We start from the raw sequence: 22,747 nt of genomic DNA on the forward strand, positions 1-22,747 counted from the left end.
TGATTTCTTCAATGATTGAAGACTCATTCTGCAATCAACATATGTCAGAATAGTTCCTTTCTAAAATTTGTGCTTGATGGTCTCAAATTTAAGGTGATATCACCAATTCCTGGGTTGTTTACCCTTTAGTTTGACAAATTCCATCTCTTTTAGCCTTCAGCACTTGGCACCTTTTGAGTTCATCAGTAATAATCTGTAACCCTTTTCAATACTATACCTCTACTTCCTATATAGTCCTTTTCTTTTCCCTTCATTAATATACCCATTCAGGGTTCAGAGGAAAGTACACAAGCACATAAGCTCCATTTCAACAAACTATTTAAAAAAAGATGACACTCCTGTTAAAACTTCAGGCTTAAAAGGTTCTAGAAATAGCCCAAACTTTAGCTGTATAAAAATCTGGGACTCATATTTCTAGGGCTGTCAGGAGAACCTTAACCTTTTACAAGCATTAATTTACTCAGCAAACAAAAAGGGAAAAATATGAAACCCCCAAATACCTCTATTAGGCAACATAACATTATAAGTATAGCAGTATCAGTGACCTCTCTCTGTTATTTAAACAATGAAGATGCCGTGCTCCTGGGGAAATGGAACAATTGCTTGGCTGCTGCAAACATCAGCATGAGTCCATTAATCTCAAGCCTTGCTGTGGTCCTGCAATATGCTTTGTAATCCCACTTTGCCTCATGTTAAATTATTTTAGTAAAGTCAGGAAGCAGTTTTAAAAGCCTAGAACCATAGGATGTAAATCTAAAATTACAGAGTGAAATTGTATAATTCTCTACATATTAATGCAATTCTCTGTCATTAGACCTTCTTTGATTCTCTTCTAACATCTAACACAAGGCTAAAACTACCAAACAGAAAAATCAAATTGACTTCAGTTCTTGAAAACACAGTCATTTGGGTCAAGTTAAAAGAAAAATCCAAAACTCCCAAACAATAATCTAACCTAACTTTGCCAGATTTTTCTATTGACTAAAAAATATTAAAAGCATCACCAGTCATTACCAAACATTACAATTTCTTCCTCTAAAATACATATATACATTCATACATATATTTATATATACACAAAATATATGACTTCGATGTTTTCTTCAAAGGGGTTCCAAAGATTTGAATCCAACAAATTGTCTACATTTCTGAAAGGTATTTTGACATAGATGTCATAATGATATCCTTTGAATAGATAGAGAAATTGAATAAAGGTTTTATTTAAGCAAATTTGCATTCATACATTTATTCAGTATCAGGGAAAGTTGAAAACTATAGGCCCCTGAAAGGTCATTTTAGAGTGTATATACTTTGAATGGGCTATTAGAGCATAGAGAAGATTAGGTTAGCTAAACAGTATGGGGATAGTGGATAGAGAACTAGCCTTTATGTAAGTTTAATTTTGTTTTAAGTTTACCATCAAGTAAAATAACATTTGTAAAGGTTTGCAAACTATAAAACTCTATACAAGTGATATTTCTTGATCTTTAACCTCTTTGTTTCCCCAAATACTCTTAAAGTCATATGTTACAAGTGAATTACTGATCTGAATAAATAAAGGGAATTTCCTTGCCAGGAATTCATCAATTATATACACTAATAAAGTCATATGTCCAAATTAAAAAAAACAAGCAAAATTCCAAATATTGCTTTATTTATCAAAGTTACCCTACTTCTCTTCTCCCCCAAATGTGACCCCATCTAGCTTGTGGACAGGGGGTTTTCTTTGTCTATATATCTCTCTGTTGCCAAATCTGTCTCACTCATAGTAGCATTTAATAAATGTTTTTTAAATCAATTTGATTTCAAAAAACAAACTGATTATTTGTTCTTTCCTATACTTTGCTCCCAAAGCTTGTAAATGGCATTGGAAACCAAGAACAGATGATATGAATCAGGAAAAGAGATGAGAGAAGATGCAAGGCATTTCTTCTAGCTCTTCACCTAGGGCTGAAGATATCTAGCACAGCAAGGGTGTTGCTTGGTACTGTTCTGCTAAAAGGCAGGAGCATCATATCCATGTGGAGGCATTATTTGTGAAGCCTAGAATTAGGTCTCTCCAAGTCAACACCCTGGCGTGTTAAAAAATGAAACAGCTGCTCTCACCAATCAATCAGCTCTGAAGTAAACATGAACATTTACTTGTCACTCATCAGAAAGCCTGAACTTCTGGACTTTGTGTCACTTGCTGCTCATTGTTTCACAATGTTTTGCAACACCATGTGTGAGAGAACAGAATGGAATACAAGTTATTCATCCAAAATGGGATCATTGGCTGCTAGAGTTTGGTGTGGCACATTGCCTGCATGCCACACAGAAGATGCCATGGCATGTACCAGTCTTGCAGCTCAGGCACATCATAGCATTGGTGGCATTCTCCAAGGCGTGTCATGGCCTTACCAACATTTCAGGACAAAACCAAAGGTGGTGGGGATGATGGGGGTGGGGTGATGGTGATATACTGTTCATCATAGAATTGGAAAAGAAGACCATATGTTCTACCAACATGGATTTTTGTTTGGGAATTTCAATTTTTAGTTACAATAAGCACAACTTGAAGAAGCTGCTAGAAGAGAAATAACAAGGTCTTTATCTAAAATGGAAAATTTTAGAAAAATATGTCATAAGATCATATGAGTACAGATTTAGAGGAGAAAGAGACATTAGGGACCATTTAGCATAGTTCTCTTCATTTTACAAGAAGAGAAAATTGAGTCCAAAAGAGAATTAAGTGATTTGCCAAAATGGTAACAATTAGCAGAGGTGGGATTAAAGCAAGCTTCTCTGGCTCTAAGTCCACTGTTCTTTCCATAAATTATTTATGAATTAAAAATCCTTTTCCCAACAAACTTTTGAAGCAGGCATAACAAGTATTTTTATCCCCATTTTGTAACTCTGAAACCTGAGGCCTTCCCATTCTTCAGGTGAAAATTTTTCAAAGAATATGAATAGGTAGTTTTCAAAAGAAGAAAATAAAGCTATCTATAGTCACATAAAAAATTGCTCTAAATCCCTATTGATAAGAGAAATGCAAATTAAAACAACAACACTGAGATACACATTTTACACATATTGGTAAACATGATGGAAAAGGCAAATGACAGTGCTAGAGAGGATGTGGAAAAAATTAGGACACTAATACACTTTTGGTGGTCTAGCCATTCTAGTTGGATATAAAAGATACAAAATTGTGTATACCATCACTCCTTGATCTATATCCCAAAGTGACAAAATAATTTATACAAAATATTAATAAATATCTTTTTTATGGTAGCAAAGAATTGGAAATCAAGGAGATATTCATCATTTGAGAAATGGCTGAACAACCTATGGTACAGGATTACAAAAGAACACTTCTGTGCTATAAGAAATGACAAGCAGGATGCTTTCAGAGGAACCTTGGAAGACTTATATAAACTGAAGCAAGTGAAGGGAACAGAACCAGGAATAGTAGCAGCAATATTATAAGGAGGATCAACTGTGAAAAACTTAGCTAATCTGACCAAAACAATTTCAGGGGGGGGGGCAGCTAAGTGGTGTCATGTGTAGAGCACCAGCCCTGGAGTCAAGAGGACTTGAATTTAAATCCGACCTCAGACACGTACTAATTACCTATCTGTGTGACCTTGGGCAAGTCACTTAACCCCATTGCCTTGTAAAAACCTAATAAAAAATAATTCCAAAGGACCCATGATGAAAAAGTCTGTCCACTTTCAAAGAGAGAACTGATAAACTGATAAAAGGGCAGAGAGAAGTATACTTTTGAAACTTAATTTTTCTTGGTTTTTAAGGTCTGAATTTTCTTTTGCAACATGGCTAAAATGAAAATGTTTTGCTTGACTCCATACAAATAATCGATATCATATTGCTTGCCTTCTCAAGGGGTGGAGTAAGAGTGAGAGGAAAAGAATTTGTAACTCAAAATTTAAAAAAAATCATTTCAAAAGTAAGTTATTTGAGAGAATAAGTACGTTAGTATTACCAAATATGATTTAATATTAATGTTTCTAAAACTAGATAATCAAGAAACTTAAGTTGCCATGTACATATAACCATAACACTTTTAGGATTTGTGAACCAGATGTCTAGAAGTGGTTACACCAGGGGGAAAAAAGATGAAAAGTGAAATAAGAGGATGAATTTTATTATCTTATCTCCTACTTAGATTCAGAAATAAAAACAAAGAACTGCTTTTAAGTCTAAGAATGTGGATCAAATACCATATCTATTATATAAATATAAGGAGAGCAGCAATTTATGTGCAGCCCAGGAATCCAGTACATATGTCACTTGCTCCAGTCTTCTCCAATCTTACTAAGTGAAACTCCAGATTAATCTGTTCATCCCTAGTGTTGACAGTCAAACCCCTGATGGAAATTAAATTTATTCACATCAATCCAAATATCAATGGGGACCTAGAGACATTGCAGTGATGGTCCATCCACACCAGCCTAGTCAGGCTACATTATTACATGAAATTTTATAATTAATGGCAAGTGACATAATTTAAGAAATATCTTTATAAGTAACTAAGATAGTAAAAAAACTTAATTTCTAGGTCATATGTCTATTAATTAAAGAAACTCGATTTATTCAATCTGGAAAATTAAAGAAAGCTGTCTTCAGATCTCTGAAAGACTCATATGGAGGAGGGATTAGACTTGTTCTCTTCAAATCCAGAGGGCAGAACCAGGAACAATGGAAAGAAGTTCCAAAAACATAAATTTAGTCTTGAAGGAAAATAAAAATATAAACCAACTAAAAAATAAAGCTTCTTAACAATAGACCTGCTGTCTTAAAGTGGGTTGTACAGCATCAAGAGGTAGTGTTTCCCCTTTCTTAGAAGTCTTTAAGAAGAAGCTTTGGGCAAGTTTTAGTAGGCATTGATTTGGATTGGCTGGACTAGTTTGTCTGTTAATACATTTCTTCTTTTTTTTTTAGTGGGTTTTTTTTTTTTGCAAGGCAAATGGCGTTAAGTGGCTTGCTCAAGGCCACACAGCTAGGTAATTATTAAGTATCTGAGGCCGGATTTGAACTCAGGTGCTCCTGACTCCAGGGCCCATGTTCTATTCACTGCACCAACCAACTAGCCGCCCCTACATATTTCAATTATAAAATTCTGTGATTATATCAGTTCATTATTTACTCTCTGGTCCTTCCCTTCCATGTCATCATTTTGTCAGCTTTGTCAAGTCAATATTAGAACTTAGTGAGATTAGATTTAGGGCTCCAACAAACAAAAATATGGTGTTCAGAATAAGGTGGAAAAATCATAGTCAGGAGGCTCTCTCTCCTGGCCTGTACATCAGGAGCATTATGTCCAGCTTTGGGCAATGCATGCATGCTTATGTGTGCATACAGATAACGTATGCAAAAATATAGAGGTATCAAAATGATAATAATAGGCAGTGTCCATATAACATTTCATGATTTACAAAAGACTTTACAAAGGTTAACTCATTTGACTCTCACAACAGCCCTTTGAGGGAAGTGCTATTATCTTCATTTAATAGATGAGAAAATTGAGGCACAGTATTTGAGTGACTTGCCTAGGTCATACAGCTAGTGTCAGAGGCCCATATACACATAATCTATATATCTATAGTGATATGTAGATATATTCAAGTCATAGTCAACGTCCTTGATGCTGTGTGTGTGTGTGTGTGTGTGTGTGTGTGTGTGTGTGTTTGTGTATATATGAGTCTCAAGAGGGGAATTGACAACTACAGCATTTCAAAGGATAGAAATCAGGATGCCAAAGAGACTCCAATGTTATGCCTTCAAAGAATTGAATTATGAGACTGTGTTTGCTTACTATGTTTAGATACTATAGCTGTCTGCAAATATTTGAAAGACTTTTATGGGAGATTATATACTATCTGTATGATTCCAAATGAGGATCATGAATTGGAAACTAGAGGGAGATATATTAATGTTCAAAATAGATATTATATAGTCAATATAAAGCTTTCAATAGTTTCAAAATGCTAAAATACCAAAATGGATGTGTTATCTGGGTACTGTATTCAACAACTCAATTGCAGCTGCTGCTTGCTTATCTGTTTTGGGTAAGCCTCTTTGGCCTTCTTTAAGTTTATCATAAGGGATCCATTCAATTGCTAGAACATTGCTTATTTTCTTTTTTTCATTTTCTCTTGATGTTGTAGGGAATACCAATGATGCACATGGACTGACTAGAGCTCTTTCCTCTCACCATCTAACCAGTCTGTCTTCTTTTAAAATTATGTTTCTTTGAAGACATCCTTGACTACATGCCTCCTTTACCATTCTCTGTTTATGATGCATTCATTGTTGCCTGCTCATACCCACTTATCCATCACTCTTTGGTTAATACTAATTTTCATTCCTTTGGAGACATGGTTCACAGTCATAGTCAACAGACAATCTTCTCTAATGTTTAATTGAATTCACCAATAATATCTTACATCTGCAAAGCACTTTACTGCCTTCAGTATAACATAGTCAAACAGATATCATTTAAGATTTTATTTACAGTTCAGAAAAATGAAAAGTGGCACTATAGGTTATTTAGTTCTAAGAACTGTTCATTTAAAGAGGGAAAACAACAGTTTTTGTCAACATGGGAACTTTTCTTCTGTACCTCTCTATATGTATGAAAAATAAACAAGTTGACATTGGGAAAGAATAAAAATGTCAATTTCCTGAATGTACCATAGATCAGTAGACTTGAGTTCTAAATTCCAGGTTTGTCCTTTCACTGCTGCTGTGAGCTTGGGAAAATCACTAACAATTCTAGACCTCTTTTTCCATTTGCAAAAAAAATATTTTTCTAGATAAGGTATTTTTCTAATTCTAAATATGTGGTGCCATGAAATTTAGCTCATTCTAATATATATATATATATATGTATACATATTATATATATTTATATGTGTGTGTGTGTTTATGTGTCATTCTATTTATCTTTCTATCCATCTATCTATTCAATACTGGGAGATGATAGTGCCTTTCAACAAGGATCCAAATAGCCTCTCAGGTCCCTGTTAGCTGTAAATTGTTATTATTACTTCTGATAGTTCATTACAGTTTCATTCATTACATTTTGGTATAGCCCAAATACTTGAAATTGGTTATTGTCCTTCCTTCTTGAAGAAGACCAAAATGACATTACTATGTTGGGATCAATGTATAGTGTTTCTGACTGTGGTTGATCAGACCAATAAAATATTGGAAGGCTCTCTCATAGATTGGGCACAAATAGTACATTTGAACAGTTGGAGTAGAGAATCAGTAATATGGAAGTGAATTATCATTAACTAGTTAATCAGAAATTTCCTTTTTTTAGTGGGGGAGACTCCATTTTTTTCCAGCTAATCTAAATAAGTGGGAATTTTCTTTGTATACATATAAAATTTTCACAAAACATGTCTATACATAAAACAAGGAGAAATACTTTTGGCCAAGTAAATGGGTTTGTTCAAGTCTTAGAGAAAATTTCTGGAGGGGAAATATGCTTCAAATTAGACTTCTACAAACATCTTAAGGAACAAAGGACAACCTGCTTTGAATAGTGGTTGCAGTTATAGATATGATTAGGAAATGGAAATAGTTTTCTAGGATGGTGTTGATTACACAAGCCTTGAAGAGTTAACATAATGAGAACCTAGGCTGGACTATCTGGAAAGTGAGCAGATTTCTGAATATGGGCCATAACATAACTACTGATATTTTTAGAGCTGTGTAAGCTTAAGTGAGATTTCCGACTGAGAGAACTTTAATGCAACTGCTCATGGAGGATCTAGAGGCAAAAAATTTGCTTGATTTAGGTTCATATGTTTCTGCTTTTGGCCTCATCTTCATGTCTATTAGCTAAGGATGCTAATGTACTTATACTGGGACATAACTGAAACTGTCTGTTCTGAATTTTCAGCGCAATAGTTTTTCCCCTCTCTCTGATCTTTTTCTTTTCTTGTTATTGCTAATCAGTCATTTCCATTCATGTCCAACTCTCTGTGATCCCATTTGGGCTTTTCTTGGCAAAGATATTGGAGTGTTTTGCCATTTCTTTTTCATTTTGCAGATGAAAAAACTGAGACAAAGGGGATTTAGTGACTTGTTCAGGGCCACACAATTAGTGTCTGAGGCTGGATTTGAATTCTTGAAAGATGAATTTTGCTGACTCCAGGTCTGATAGTAAATAATGAAAGGCTAGATTGACTGATTTATATTCTATTACCATCCTTAATGTAGGGTTTTCTTGTAGAACCTCATTTATCAAGTTTGGATAACCATAGCATACATCGCACAAAGTTATTGTGAGATTCAAATGAGAGAAAAGTACTTTGGCAAAACTTATTTTGTTTTATAAGTGTATTATTATTATTATTATTATTATTATTATTATTATTATTTATGAACTCAGGATAATCTAATATATTCTAATACATTAAATAAGGACATTTAACTGATGAGGAAACTGTGGTCCAGAGTTATCACAAGAACTTGCCCAAAGTCAGACAGTGTGGTACAATGGAGTTCAGACGAAGAGTGACAGCCCACACAGACATGGCTTTTAGCAAATTTTGTTACTACCCAGAAGGGGAGGAGTAGAACAGCTGCTAGCATCAGACCTCCACGCCCACAGTAGGCCGCACACAGTGGATGGAGGATGGGGTTTTTCAATCCTTCTGTTGATCGGCCAGTATGATACCAATGAGAGAGTCCTCTGTTATTCTTAGGACCAGTAAAAGGTGGGGATTTTCTAAATTGTCTGATTAGGGGTGAATAATAAAGGACAGAGAGGGAACTTAACCCTAATTGTGCCAATCCAACAAGAGCCTGAAAAGGGGAGGAGAGATTAGTATCTAGGTTTATTAGCCTTGAATCCTAGGGAGCTGAGACTCAGTCAAAGCAGTATTCACCGACTTTTATACAGACAATGAGGACAAAGCAAATAAGTAGCAAAGGTAGTAAGATACGAGGAATAAATAGCATAGCATAGTCAGAATTGGAACTGACTTTCTTTGACTTCCAAGAAAATGGCATAACTAAGGTATCTGGGTTCACATCTTTTATTGTTCATTTAATTTCATGATTTCAAAATTCCATCTATATATTTTTGCATGTGTGTGTGTGTGTGTGTGTGTGTGTGTGTGTGTGTGTAGATGTGCTTGTTTTAAGGTCTATGAGAATCTTGAGTTTCATGTTTTTTAAATTCTATTTTTAGAGGTATGGATAATGTTTATGTGTATGTAGGTAGTGTTTATACCACCTTAAAGCCATTAATAAATAGCATCATTTTAAATAGAAAAGATCAATAATGAAGTTGATCAATGTAAACTTTCAAAATACACATTTCAAGGGAGTTCAGTTTAAGTCAACAAGTATTTATTAAGCATGTCCTCTATGGTAGGAGCTATTCTAAATACTGGGGGATACAAAGCAAAAGCAAAAGCAGACACTGACCTGAAGAAGCTTATATTTTAATGGGGGCAGAGAATGTGTCAAAAACTATATATTATCAGATATGAACTACTCAAATGATATTAAATATGTCACATACAAAATACATGCAATATTAATAGATGCTACATTAATATCACATGGGTACAATATATATAATATAATAGATATTCATAATATATTAGAATTATATATAGCTTAATATTACATATTCACAATAGATATAATATATATATCATATATACATACATACATGTTCGTGTGTATAGGGACAAATGACTAATTTAATTTAGTTTATAATAAATATATTTTTTATTATCATCACTATACTTTTAAATAAGGATGATATAAAAAAATTCAGCCCTCTGTTGCTATTTAGGAAAAATAGAAATTTTAAAATCATTTTACACTGCAAGAGCTACATAGAGCAAGATTTTTTATTAAGAACCATTTGATCTCTAGTCTCATACTCAAATCAAAATAAATCTCTTATCATTAGTGATAATTCTTTGGCACTGCTAATAAAGTTAATTATTGAAGTAATAACCAGTTTCTATAATCAAATGATTTCTGTATCTACATTGCTAACTGTTTTACCCCCTCACTTGGTTTTAATCATCTCTGCCTTTTTTAATGGTTTAGCTTTAATATGTCAAAAGCAACTATCCTTAAAAAAAAATCAACATTCTTTACCAATTACTTAACTATGATATATTACAGTTCTTCATGGTCCCTGAGGCTCACAACCTTAATCTTAAGGTTAACAGTAAGCAGCTAAGTACAGCAGCAGATAAATTCCTGGATTTGGAGTCAGGGAGGCCTGAATTCAAATCCAGCCTGTCATTTACCTATTGTGTAACTTTGCCTCAGTTCCTTGACCATTAAAAAAATTGGGTAAATTAAGAGTACCTACCTCCCAAGATTGCTGTGAGGTTTGAATAAGAGTAACATTTTTAAGGCCTTTGTAAGGCATTTAATACTAATAAGAGGCACCGTTCCATGGATTCAACTTTGACTTTTTACAGCTGAAAGTGCAATCCCACCCCAACAACCAAGTCACTATCCATCTGGCTTGGCAATTGAGCAGGAGGTGCAGTCTCATTTCAGAGTCTCTCTTTGGGTTTTCCTGCCTGTTTTCTCTTGACTTCAGCACGTATGGAGTGCAGGTGCCTGGAGGCTTTTCTTAGATGTCATTTTTGCTGGTGGGTTATTCAGCTTGTGGCGAGCTCCCACTCTAGCTTCTTGGGGCTGGCAGTCAAGCCTCTCATGGGCTGGGTGCTTCTATCCAGTCAAGCTGGTTGTTAACGATCTTCTCCACAAAGGGCATCACAAAAGAACTTGTGGATTGACTCCCAAGTGAGGCTGAGAGAGATTGAAATGTAATTTCTATTTGCCATTAATGTGCTGTATATTCAAAAGAAATATGTAAACATAGATGTTTTCTCAGTTAATATGCAGCCCACAGGATCCTTCTGTGTGGTCTAGGGAGCTCTACTTTCAAATTTGACTCAAGTATTCAATAACTATTTATTAAGATAGTCCCTGCCTTCAAGGAGCTCTATTGAGTAATTGTGATTCAGTCATTTTCAGTCCTGTCCAACTCTTCATGACCTCATTAGGGGTTTTCTTTGCAGACAATAAAGGAGTTTGCCATTTTTTTCTTTAGTTCATTTTACAGAGGAGAAAACTTAGGCAAATAGGGTTAAATGACTTGTCCCCAATCAGACAGCTAGGAAGTATTGGGCCACATTTGAACTCGAGGAGTCTTCCTGTCTCTAGGCCCTACAATCTATCCATCTGGCCATCTAGATGGGGAAAGACAATATGTAAAAAAGGAAGTTGAAAGAGGGTGATAGTGGCCACTAGGTGGTTCCCAGAGAGAGTTGCATTGGCATGGTGATCCGTGAGAGTCAAAGCCAAGCAGAGCTATTAATAGATAATGCTTGGACATTCATCCACCCTCTTCTTCTACATTGTCTTGCCCATTCTCACTGCTTGCCTTTGAATACCTTTTTTTCTCTTGACTGAGAATATTTTTTATATCACTTTTATATCACTTCTTTAAGAGTCTTAAGACATACTTCCAGAAGCTTTAAGTTGCCTATGATCAGGCCACCTTACACTATCTTTCATATATATGTGTGTATATATATATATATATATATATATATATATATATATATATATATATATATATGTCAGTCAGATCCTCTCCCTGAGTTTAAATTCATCTTCAAACATTCTCTTTGTGACCCTAGGCAAGTCACTTATCACTGTTTTCCTCAGTTTCCTCAGCTATAAAATGAACTGGAGGACAACCTTGTTTGGAGTCAAAAGGAGTCAGATTGAACAAAAACATGGTTCTACAACTAGTTTTAGACAAAGTAGAGTCAAAACCTGGGTCATCTGCCCCAGGATGAGGAGACCTCTGTCCCATTTCCCTGTGGTACCCAGCTCGCTTTTGTCCTCACAGTCTTGCTGCTGTCCTTCTCTCCCACAGGCCTCCTCCCATCTGCCCAGCCCTGTGATGTCACTGCAAACACAGGGTCTAGCTGGCAGCCATCCCTGGGCACCACTCCTTTAGGTACATATACTATGTTCTTTTGATTTAAGATAAAACTCACCCATTATCTATAAAAAACAAAAGAATATACGCAACTGAGGGCAAGTGAGAAAAAGTTTCTACTCTTTCTGAGGCTCCTGATCCTGAACTGAGCCTGCAGAGGTGCAGTCTGCACCAGGGGGATGCGAGCCTATCTTTAATTTCTCCGGCTCCACGACTATTATCTCTCCACCGCCACAGCTGCACACTGCTATTGTCAAGTGGTGAAGACGAGACATCTCTAATTAGAGGGCAGGATAAATTGCTTTTATCTACTTTTAACATGCTTTTACATGGCACCTGGTACACAAGCCTGAGCTAGGCAACCATAATTTGAAAAGCAAATGACTGCTCAGAGAAACATGATACATTAAAAAAAAAAAAGAAAATTAAATATATAGAATAGTAAAATCAATATACTGGGGACTGCAGAGCTACAAAACCATCAGAAGTTCTGAAGGGGTTGTGCTTTTATAACTGACTTAAAATAAGTTAAAATAAGGTACAGCAGTAAGAGCCATTTCTCCTCTGAAGCTCACTACCCTCTGTGAACCTGGGCAAGTCCTAGAACACCCTCTCACCCATGCCAAGCCTTAATTTTCATATCTATAAAATAAAAAATTTGGACTAGATGATTTTCAAGGCTCCCTCCAACTCTAGTTTGACAGTTCTATGTGTCTGTCTCTCTAATTATGTTTGCTAGTGTAAGCAAACAGTTATATTAGGAGTATGGAAAAACTGCATTGCCATAGAGTGAACTCGACAAGTCCAAGTAAACAGGTGGTAAGATTAAAAAAATAAAGAACAGAAACCCCTCAACACAATTGTCTCTGACTCCGACTTTGTTGTTCTTTGAATAAACACATACAACACAACAAAGTGGCTTTCTGCTTTTTGGACTTTTGAAGTTTTCACCAAAAGTTATTCGATCTCGGTTTCTTGAGGAGGAAAACCGTGATGAGTGCAGGAATGCTTGTTCTGGAGGGTCCTAATAGCTTTTGAAAATAAGAAAAAAATTAGCTGTCAATCCTTCCAGAAAAAAGTTACACCTGTGCTAAGCATCATCTGATTTTGATGGATCCAGTAGTTAGTGGAGCACTGGTCTACCTCCTCCTCCTCATTCTGTCTTCACTCCTCAGCAACAGAAATGTTCTCAACACTTACTGATGAAAAGTGAGACTGCAGACATACACATCTACTCTCCATCCACTCCCTTATGCTCACACATAGAAGAAATGCCAGCTTGTGAGAGAGCACCAAACTTTGGCCCTTCTTTTGTCTGCATCTCTTGGCGCTTTCCTGATTGCCGGCTGCAGCTTTCAAATTGTAGGAATTGGCAGTTCTAAATAATCACTGGGCCCCTCTATTTTATTTATTACAGCTTTGGATCTGAAAAGCCTACTGGAGATTTTCAGTGACGTGGGGGAGGCTGACATCCAGCTGAGAGGAGCTCAGTGCAGCTGCTTCTCTCTGGCTCAGTCAGGGGAAACTTGCCTGATTAGGGACTCCTGGTTTCTTGTTCACATCTCCTATGGGGATGCCTGTATGGTGCCTGCTGGGTCTTTTGAACAGGTATCCTACTGATGCACCATTAATGAGAATACAGTTAACAGAGTGTGAGCAGCGATCATTTTCTGAGTCTCTTTGTTAAAGCTCTAATCTGAACACCGGCCTAGAGCACTTAATATCTTTTTGTATCTAAAAATACTCCCAAATCCTAAACTCTGTTTCAGTTATCATTACTCGATTCATACTCATAGCATTCCCAATTAGTCTGTAATATTTGTTAATTTAACTGGCAGTGGTGTGTTATCATTAGAATCTTCAGAATATATTAAAAAATACATCCTTTGAGATTTTAAAGGTAAGCATGCCCCTTCAAACTTGGAAGGGGAAATGAATATTTTCTTTCATTTGATAAAAATAAAGACAGTTTTATAGTGGATAAAGTTCTTGAAGTCTGGAAGGCCTGAATTCAAATCTTACTTCTGAGTTTGACCCTGAGCAGTTCACTTAACCTCCCTGCTTCCCAGAATACTTCCCTGAGATTATCTGCTAAATCATAGATGGTGTTGCAGTCCTAAACGGCAGAAGGAATTCTTCATGATGAGGAAACTGCAACTCCTTCCTTCCCTTTCTTCATTAAGATAGTCCTAATTGACATAAGTAGCAACAATAAGAGCTAGCATTTATGTGCTATCAAAATGTGTCAGTTATTCTGTGAAGATCTCATTTGATCCTTGTAACACTTCTGGGAAGTAGATAATATTATTATCCCCATTTTACAGTTGAGAAACAAGCTTAAATAATGTACATATATGCCACTAGTAATCATCTAAGATTGGATTTTAACTCAGGTCTTCCGAATTCCAAGTCCAATGTACTGTCTGCCTGGCTGTCTTTGATGTCACATTCTCAGACTTTCAAACTGCTATATATGCATTACAATAATTATTATCATCATCATCATCATCATCATTTTCTCCTTATTACAAACTGAGGTACAAATAACAGGTGTTACAACCAGTGTATGGATGAAGAAACAGACCCAGAGAAGTTAATTCTTTTACCCAGGGTGACACAGTCACTAATTTGAACTTTGGTCTTTCTGATTCTACTATTATCATTCTATCCACAATTTCAGGCCACAACTTTTTGTTTTATCTTATTAGCACTGGATAAATTAAAACTGATAAATACTTTATACTATAAAATTCTAAAGGGAGGATTCATTGTTAGAATAGTTTTTAAAAGAACCAAAGAAAATAGCCATTTGTATAGTCTGTAGTTATTCAAGAGCTAGAGATTAGGGAGTGTATGACTATATGTGTTTTTGTTGTTTTTTTTATAAAAAGAACACACCTTGAGTTTAACAGATTGCAATGTCTATTTTTAAAAAGATAAATGTTTCCTGAAAAACAAGACAGATTTATTTGACCTTCTATTGCAGGAAAAGTATAAAACTGGGTATTATGCTGAAGGTGGCACAGGTGGGCATTGAGAATGAAGGGGAACACAAATTATGGCACCTTCTGGTCCTACCAGAATGCAAATTATTTACCAATATGCAAATAAAGTGGCTGACAGAAATATGGTCAGGGTATTCAGGCAAAATTCATTTCCATTCTGAGTACCCCACATCAAGACAAAGACAATGTCATTTATTGGAGTCATTCATGTACCCTGTTTTTTTGTTTCATTTCTTACCTTCTTATATTTTTAACAAATAAAACAGTGAAATAACCAATATGGTTCAATTCAAAATATTCATAGTATGTGTGATTTATGACAATATCAAAACAAACATTTAGTCCTCTATAGGATCAAGCAACCAGGTTCTCGCAGGATGTGAACTATGTTGACTTGATTGCTTAAAGGGGATCATAAATTAGGGAATTTAAGGAAATTAAGGAAAATAAGAAGGAATCTTTTAGGGCAACTAATCCAAGTTTCTCATTTCACAAATGAAAAAGTCAAACATTAGAGGTTAGGAAAGACAAGCTCTAAACTATAGTGGCCAATTCAGAGAACAAAAGAACAGAGGAAATGGAACAGGTCACCAAAACAGGACATTGTGCATGTGAGGAACTGTGCAGCATTCCATCAAACCTGAGGAAAAGACTACATCCTGCTGGGGCTCATTCTGACCACCCAAAAGTCAGCTGAGGCAGAGACTTAGACTGGCGAGCTCTGAATTGCCCAATACAGAAGGAGAATGAGAACTTTTTGAGATCCAGTCCTCAAGAAAAGCAATATCAGACATAAAGGAGTCAGAAGTGAGTAATAAGGAAACCAAGGAGATCAAAAAAGAATGAAATTGTCAAATATTCCAAGAAGAAATCTCAAAGACCTGGAACATAATCAGATACATCAACTGGGAAAACCAATAACAATAGGAACAAACACGGCCTCCAGATCTATTAAACAAATCCAGTCATTTATGAATAAATATTACAAAGCAAAGGAAAATGAGACAGAAGACCCTGTGAATTTAACAGAGAATACTAAAGACAACAACAAAAACATTGTTCCTGAGCATTTTAAAAGAGAAATAGGAATTATGAGAGTAGACAAAATAGTGAACAATATAGCAAAATATAGAAATGTTTTAGATGTAGAAACAATATAGAAAAACTTGAATCTACAAAGGCAAAATTCACCAAGGAAACAAAAGACAAAACAATGGAATGGGAATGCAAATAAATAGAAGAACAAAAGCCAAAAATAAATAACATTAAAAGAAAAAAATACTCACTATACAAACAAAAAAGGAATATACATCTCCCAAAGACAGGATGTGTAGAGACAGTCTAGGGATCATAGGTCTTCCAGAAGAATATAGCAGCACAAAAACAAAAACAAAAACAAAACAAAAAACCTACCATAATTAAGGAAATAGTAGAAAAGAATTTTCCAGTACTTCTGGACATAGTAAATGAAATTTCGATTGAAAGAATTCATAAATCCTCTCCAGAAAATAACTAAAAGCAGCAAATTCCAAAATCTACAGTGGTTAAATTTTACAGTTCATTGCAGAAACAAGAAGTTCTGTAAGCCATCAAGGTAAAGATCTTTCTAAACAAATATAAAGGAAAGGACAGTTGAATAACATAAGACTATTCCACAATCACTAGAAAAAAGAGGAGGGAATGGAATAATGAACTCCAAAGAGCACTGGAGCACAGAATACAGTCCAGGAAGATCTATCCTGCAAATATGAGCTTAACCTTACAAGACAAAAGATGGATGCTCAATAATAAAGAAGAATTTGAAATATTTTAGAGAAAAACCAGAGATTAATTTTTTTTTGAACAACCCCAAGAAATACAAATGTAAAAGGAATAAGTGCAGACAATAATGGAAACTCTTTATGTCTAAAAATACAAAAGAGACAGAAGTAAATGATGAAATTCAGCAAAGTTGTAACTGTGAAAATGTACAGACAGGGGCCAATATGTACAGAAAATGGTGACACTCTGCTTAAAGGTGAATACTTCTTTTGTGGGCCTATATTACAACATGGAAGGGGAATAAAAACAAGAAAGCTGCACTGTGGTCAAATCAAGGGTTAGCAATGAAGGGAAAGGGACCTTTGTGGTCTCAGAAAAGAGAAGAGGTAAGTAGGTAAGGACAAGGGAAGGAAATAAAGGAAGATTTATTCTGGAGGTGGGAGGAGTTTACATTGATGCACAAACCAATGGAAATAGGAAGATGAGAAACAATGAGAATTTAGATTAAAAAGTGAAGATAGATAATGAAGAGAGTAGATAAATTCTTTTTTTAAAAAAATGTGCACAAAAATAAATTTAAAAAGAAAACTAATGAATGAGAGTAGCTAAAATTCCAATAGATAAATGGTCAAAGAATATGAACAAACAATTCTCAAAAGATGACCTTCAAAATAGTCACAATAACATGAGAAAATGCTTCAATCCATTAATAAGAGATACACAAATCAAAACAAGCCTGTTTTACCTCACACCCTGAAAATTAACATAAAATGTCAAAAAAATGACAAAAGTCAGTATTGCAGGGAATGTAGGAATTAATACAACATTAAGACATTGTTGGTGAAGCTGTAAAAATGATAGAACAATTTTGGAAAGCAATTGAAAATATATAAAATGACTAAAGTATCTACATTCTTTGAACCAAAGGAAGCCTTTGATAAGGGGCGGGGAAAGGCCTATGTATTCAAAATATTTATAGGAATACTGCTTTTGTGATAACTAAGGGTTAGAACCAAAGTAAATGTCTATATTGGGGAATGACTGAACAAATTGTGGTACATAAATGTAATGGAATACTATTGTGCTGTTAGAAAGGATCTGTTTGATGAATACTGCAAAATATAAAAAGTCTATTTCAACTATATAAAGCAGAGTCCAGAAAATAAAATACCCAAATAATTCTCATATTTTATTTTATTTTTTTAGGTTTTTGCAAGGCAAATTGGGTTAAGTGGCTTGCCCAAGGCTGCATAGCTAGGTAATTATTAAATGTTTGAGAGCAGATTTGAACCCAGGTACTCCTGACTCCAGGGCCGGTGCTTTATCCGCTGTACCACCTAGCCGCCCCCAACTCCCATATTTTAAATGGAAAAAATGATACATCAAAACATTAAATATCTCATAACTATTAAGTTCATGTGGGACTCAAAATAATATATAAGATAAAATTACATCTCCAATATAACTTTTCACAGAGGTAGGAGATCTAAATTTGTTCTTATTTGCACATGTTTTCAGACTTTCTCACTGTATCAATCAATTATGCTGACTTTTTTCCTTCTCTAAAAAATAGTTGCCAGTGTGGATTCAAGTTTTTCTATGCTTTCAATTTTAACTGTTGTGTATGGCATGAATTCCATTTTCACAATTCTTTTTCCTCTCTTTTAAATCATTCAAAAACATTATTTTTAAATCACATACTCTCTTGGGAATACACAGGGGCTTTGCTGCATCAAGCATTGATTCATATTTGTTTATCTAATTTGCAGGTTGTACCCCATTCTATTAATAATCTCTCCTAATTATTTATCTACTTATGTTTATGGCCTCTACCTGAGTTTTTTATTTTTTTTCCTGACAATCTTTGGTAACTTCAGTCTTTTTATAGCCTCCTATTGCTCATTCTCTCACTCCTTCCCCTTTAAAGTTGATTTTCCCTGGGGCTAGAATTCAAAGTTGTCCTCACCCTCTTTCCTTATTGAGGAATTCACTCTTCACTGACCCCAGTATCTACTTCAGATGACATCTGGTGGAACAGAATTATACTCCACTTGCTACTGTACCCTTTCCCTCAGGTCAAGTGGAATGCCACATACTGTGGTATTCTTCCACAGATCCCTCTATTTTCAGTTCTTTGAATAAATTTTGTTTTACTTACAGAGAACTGCAATGCTGTTATCTATCCTAAAATAAGCTTCTGCCTTTTGGGTTTTCCTGAGACAGGGGAGAGGGTATATTGTTGAGTTCCATTGCCACCCCATAAGTTGGCTTGTGTTGATCAATCAGACAAGGTTACTGATCAGGGAGAGATGCTGAGTGAACACATTTAGGGTCAAGGATTGGTCTTCTCTTCTGATAGATCATCAAGTTGTTTTCTTAGGGTCCTTTGTGTCCTTAACCATGAAAACAATTGAAGTTACTTTATCCTTGCACCAAAATTACTATTTTTAAGAGATTTAAGAGTTTCTGAGGATTGGTTAAAAAAAGCAGCATTGATTTGTTAGTAATTAAGTGAAAGTGGCTTTGGTAGCAAAGTGTAAGTTTTGATAGATTCAAGCAAACTGGAAAAGTCTTTATTATGAATCTTAAAAAAAAATCTTGAATGGTATTCTTGTGAAGACCAGGCTAATTAAATTCAAAGAGGGCTATTACCAGAATATTTATTCTAAATGGTTTCATTAATTTTTTTTTGCAATATTAATTCATAAAGATAATTAAAGCACATAGTATAAGGTATAAAAAGGGGTTTGTAACCTGTATCCTTGGAAGAAGTAACCATACAGATAAAATTATGGATTCTTAGAGAAATTATGTTCTAGTTATCATAATCTTGTAAGAGTTTCCAAGTGGACCATAACTGTCTTACAAGTAGCATGTAAGGAGCAGCCTGTACATGAAAAACATATGGTTCGATATGTACATTTTAAAACTTCCTAAAAAGAAAATCCAAAAATACATTCCTAGATGCCAGACGAAAGTTCTAATGAGCAAAATTCAAATTCGACTCTCCATATGTAGGAGGACCAGTTTGTGGAAACATGCCTATTCGAAAATAGAGAGACAATCCCCTGCCCAAATATGGAAATGCCTCTTATTTTAATTTAGCATGTATATTTCCAAATAGCCAAAGAAAACTAATTCCCATTGCCTACCTAGAATTACTTTTTGCTCATTGGCAGACACCTGAAAGAACAGTCATTCAAGACAGATGGCAATCTACCTATAAATTAGTAGAGACATCCTGGGGAACTGGTTAAGACATAAAGAAGTTAACTTAAGGTTTGGGGACACACACACAAATTTTTTGTCATGTCCATATTAAGATATATGTATTTCTGTTTTTCTTAGCACTGAGATTTCTGAATTCTCAGTAAATGTTTGATATTCAAATTTTTGTTTGCTTTGGTCAACTGATTTTTGATCTTTCTTTTTGCCTTTTTTGGTACAGAATAGGATAGTGTAAGTGGAAAACATACTTAATTTGGAATCATAGGCCTGAGCTCCAATTCCAGCTCTACCATTTTCTACTTGGTTGACTTTGGTCAATTTACCTAATCTTGTTTGGTCTCAATTTCTTTATTTGAAAAAAAAATTGACCTATATGTCCTCTAAGGTCTTCTATAATTTTAGCTTTTTCATCCTAGAACATCTGGAAAAGAGGGAGATTTTTCTGTCTTTTACCATGCTCCATTCAGGGTCACTTCAAGTTGATAACTGATCAGGGATCTAGAGTTGGAAGGAACCTAAAAGTTAATCTTGTCTGACCATCTCATTTTGAAAATGAGGAAAATGAAAATTAAAGAAAATTACTGACTTGACCAAGGTCATAAAGATAGCAAGTAAATGTACTGGGATTTGGTGCCTCTGACTCAAGTTCCAACAGTGTTTCTACAGGTACCTCTTTATGCCACAGAAGGAGGAAAAGGACAAATTGTTTAATTGTTAAAATTTTTAGATGAAGCTGACTGCTTCCTGCATTTTTGCAAAAAAGGCAGTCCAAAGCTCAGTGAGGAGTCTTGCACTTGGGGCAGCCTCTTTTGACTCTTGAGAATAGGTGTGGCCATATGTTTTCTAGAATGTATGCCCTATATTTGTTGAGTAAATGTAAGCATATCCACCACGGGCAAGCTGAGTGTGATAAAAAGGCTATCTTTTCTTACATTCTTTATACGTAGCACACAGAAATGATTCCTCAGATGATGGATGGCATATAAATGTACCTTGCTGTTGCTCTTGAGATGATATTTGAATAAACACCATACGGGTAGTCAGCCAAACTAAAATATTTAGTGTGAAGTTAGAGTGACATCTTATTCAAACCTGTGTTGGCTCTAGAGTGAAAAATACATCTGATTTCTTCACATTTCTTTCTCTCATGCCAGTCCCCTATCAAAGACAACTGTCTCCAAGGTAAAATTCTATTCTTTGCAAACACTACCTATGAAAGAGTAAGAAGTCTACTGGTCTGAATGAGCACTGCAGAGGTTACTTGTTGAGACCCTTGTAGCCTTTTCCCTTGTGCAAACTACAAAATTAACAGCAATTGTTCATGACAACAAAGAGGCTCCAATTGTGTACCCTAGAGTTTTTCAAAGATTACAGTGTGAGATACTTCAGATCTCACATACCTTTTGTAAGATTTTGTAGCCAATTTCATATCTGCTTCTGTAAACATTGTCACATTCTAATAGAGAAGTACTGATTTTTATCATCTTTCATTTGCAGTCTTTAAGGAAGAAAGTCACTTGCCACAACTTCACCTAGTACATTGGGGCTTTGGGTTTGGGACAGAGATGAGGAATAGAAGCCCTTCTTAAAGCAATATTTTATGTGCTTTCTACAAGTCTGCGCAATTTCTATAACATAGTTAAATTAACCCTGCCTCTGATTTTATGTCTTCTCTTTATTAGCAAAATACTGCACACCTGCTCAAGACACCTGCACCCTTTAACTTAGCATTTTAAACAGAATTCAATCAAGTGTACATTAGTGCACCAACTAACCACATGGTATATTAAGGGCTTCGTTCATAAATTGTATATATATATATATATATATATATATATATATATATATATATATATATATATATGTATAGCTAGAAGAGATGCCTTCTTTCCCCTGACCTCCACCCTTGTCTCACCATCTCCTCTCACTCTCTTATCATTTTAAGTTATGAAAGATAGTTTTCTCCTTTCTGTAAATTGAATAAAGAGAGCTTTACACTTGGCCCTTTGGAGGCCAAGTTGCAAGGAGGTAAGCTATTCTGTTATCCATAATTTGTTTATACCTCAACACTTTCATCTGAAATTCGACATAGGAGCAATTCTAAAAACACCAAGGAATAAAATGTGTGTTAAATTCATATATAAACATATCTATGTAAATATACATACATGCAAGCTTAACTCTTTTTTGTATTTACTTGTCAGAGTTCTTCTTAGATTCAGCTTCAGCTTGAACCTCTCTTTAATTTGTTTGCCTTTTAAAAATCACTTCTAAAATAGTTTCTTTTATATGAGCTTCAAAAAAGAGAACATGGGGGTCTGATTTGTTACTTAGGTGGAATTTTGTATTTTCAAAACCTGTTTTGGAATATAATCATGTTAACTATCTGTTGCATTAGCATGCAGAAATAGTCTAAAAAATACAATTAGGATCATATCCTAGAAAAAAGACCAAACCTCCAAGCTTACCTCTATAACAAATCAGTAAGAAACTGGAAACGACCGTGCCCCATTTCTTGGATCACCTCTGGATTTTGATAATAATCTTATGGAATATCTTCATTTTCTGAAATTCAGTTTTACCTTCTAAGGAAATGAACCTGGAACTGCTTCCTTAGCAACAATACCCCTGCTGTTTTGGATCTTCCTTTCCTTATCTTTTCCTCACCAATTTCCTGGTGCAGACTTGGATTCCTCTCTACCTCTCTGGATTCTTTGTTTATTTTCTTGTTGAAGCACTTCCT

The sequence above is a fragment of the Macrotis lagotis genome, chromosome X (assembly GCF_037893015.1).
Source record: "Macrotis lagotis isolate mMagLag1 chromosome X, bilby.v1.9.chrom.fasta, whole genome shotgun sequence".
Lineage (NCBI taxonomy): Eukaryota > Metazoa > Chordata > Mammalia > Peramelemorphia > Peramelidae > Macrotis > Macrotis lagotis.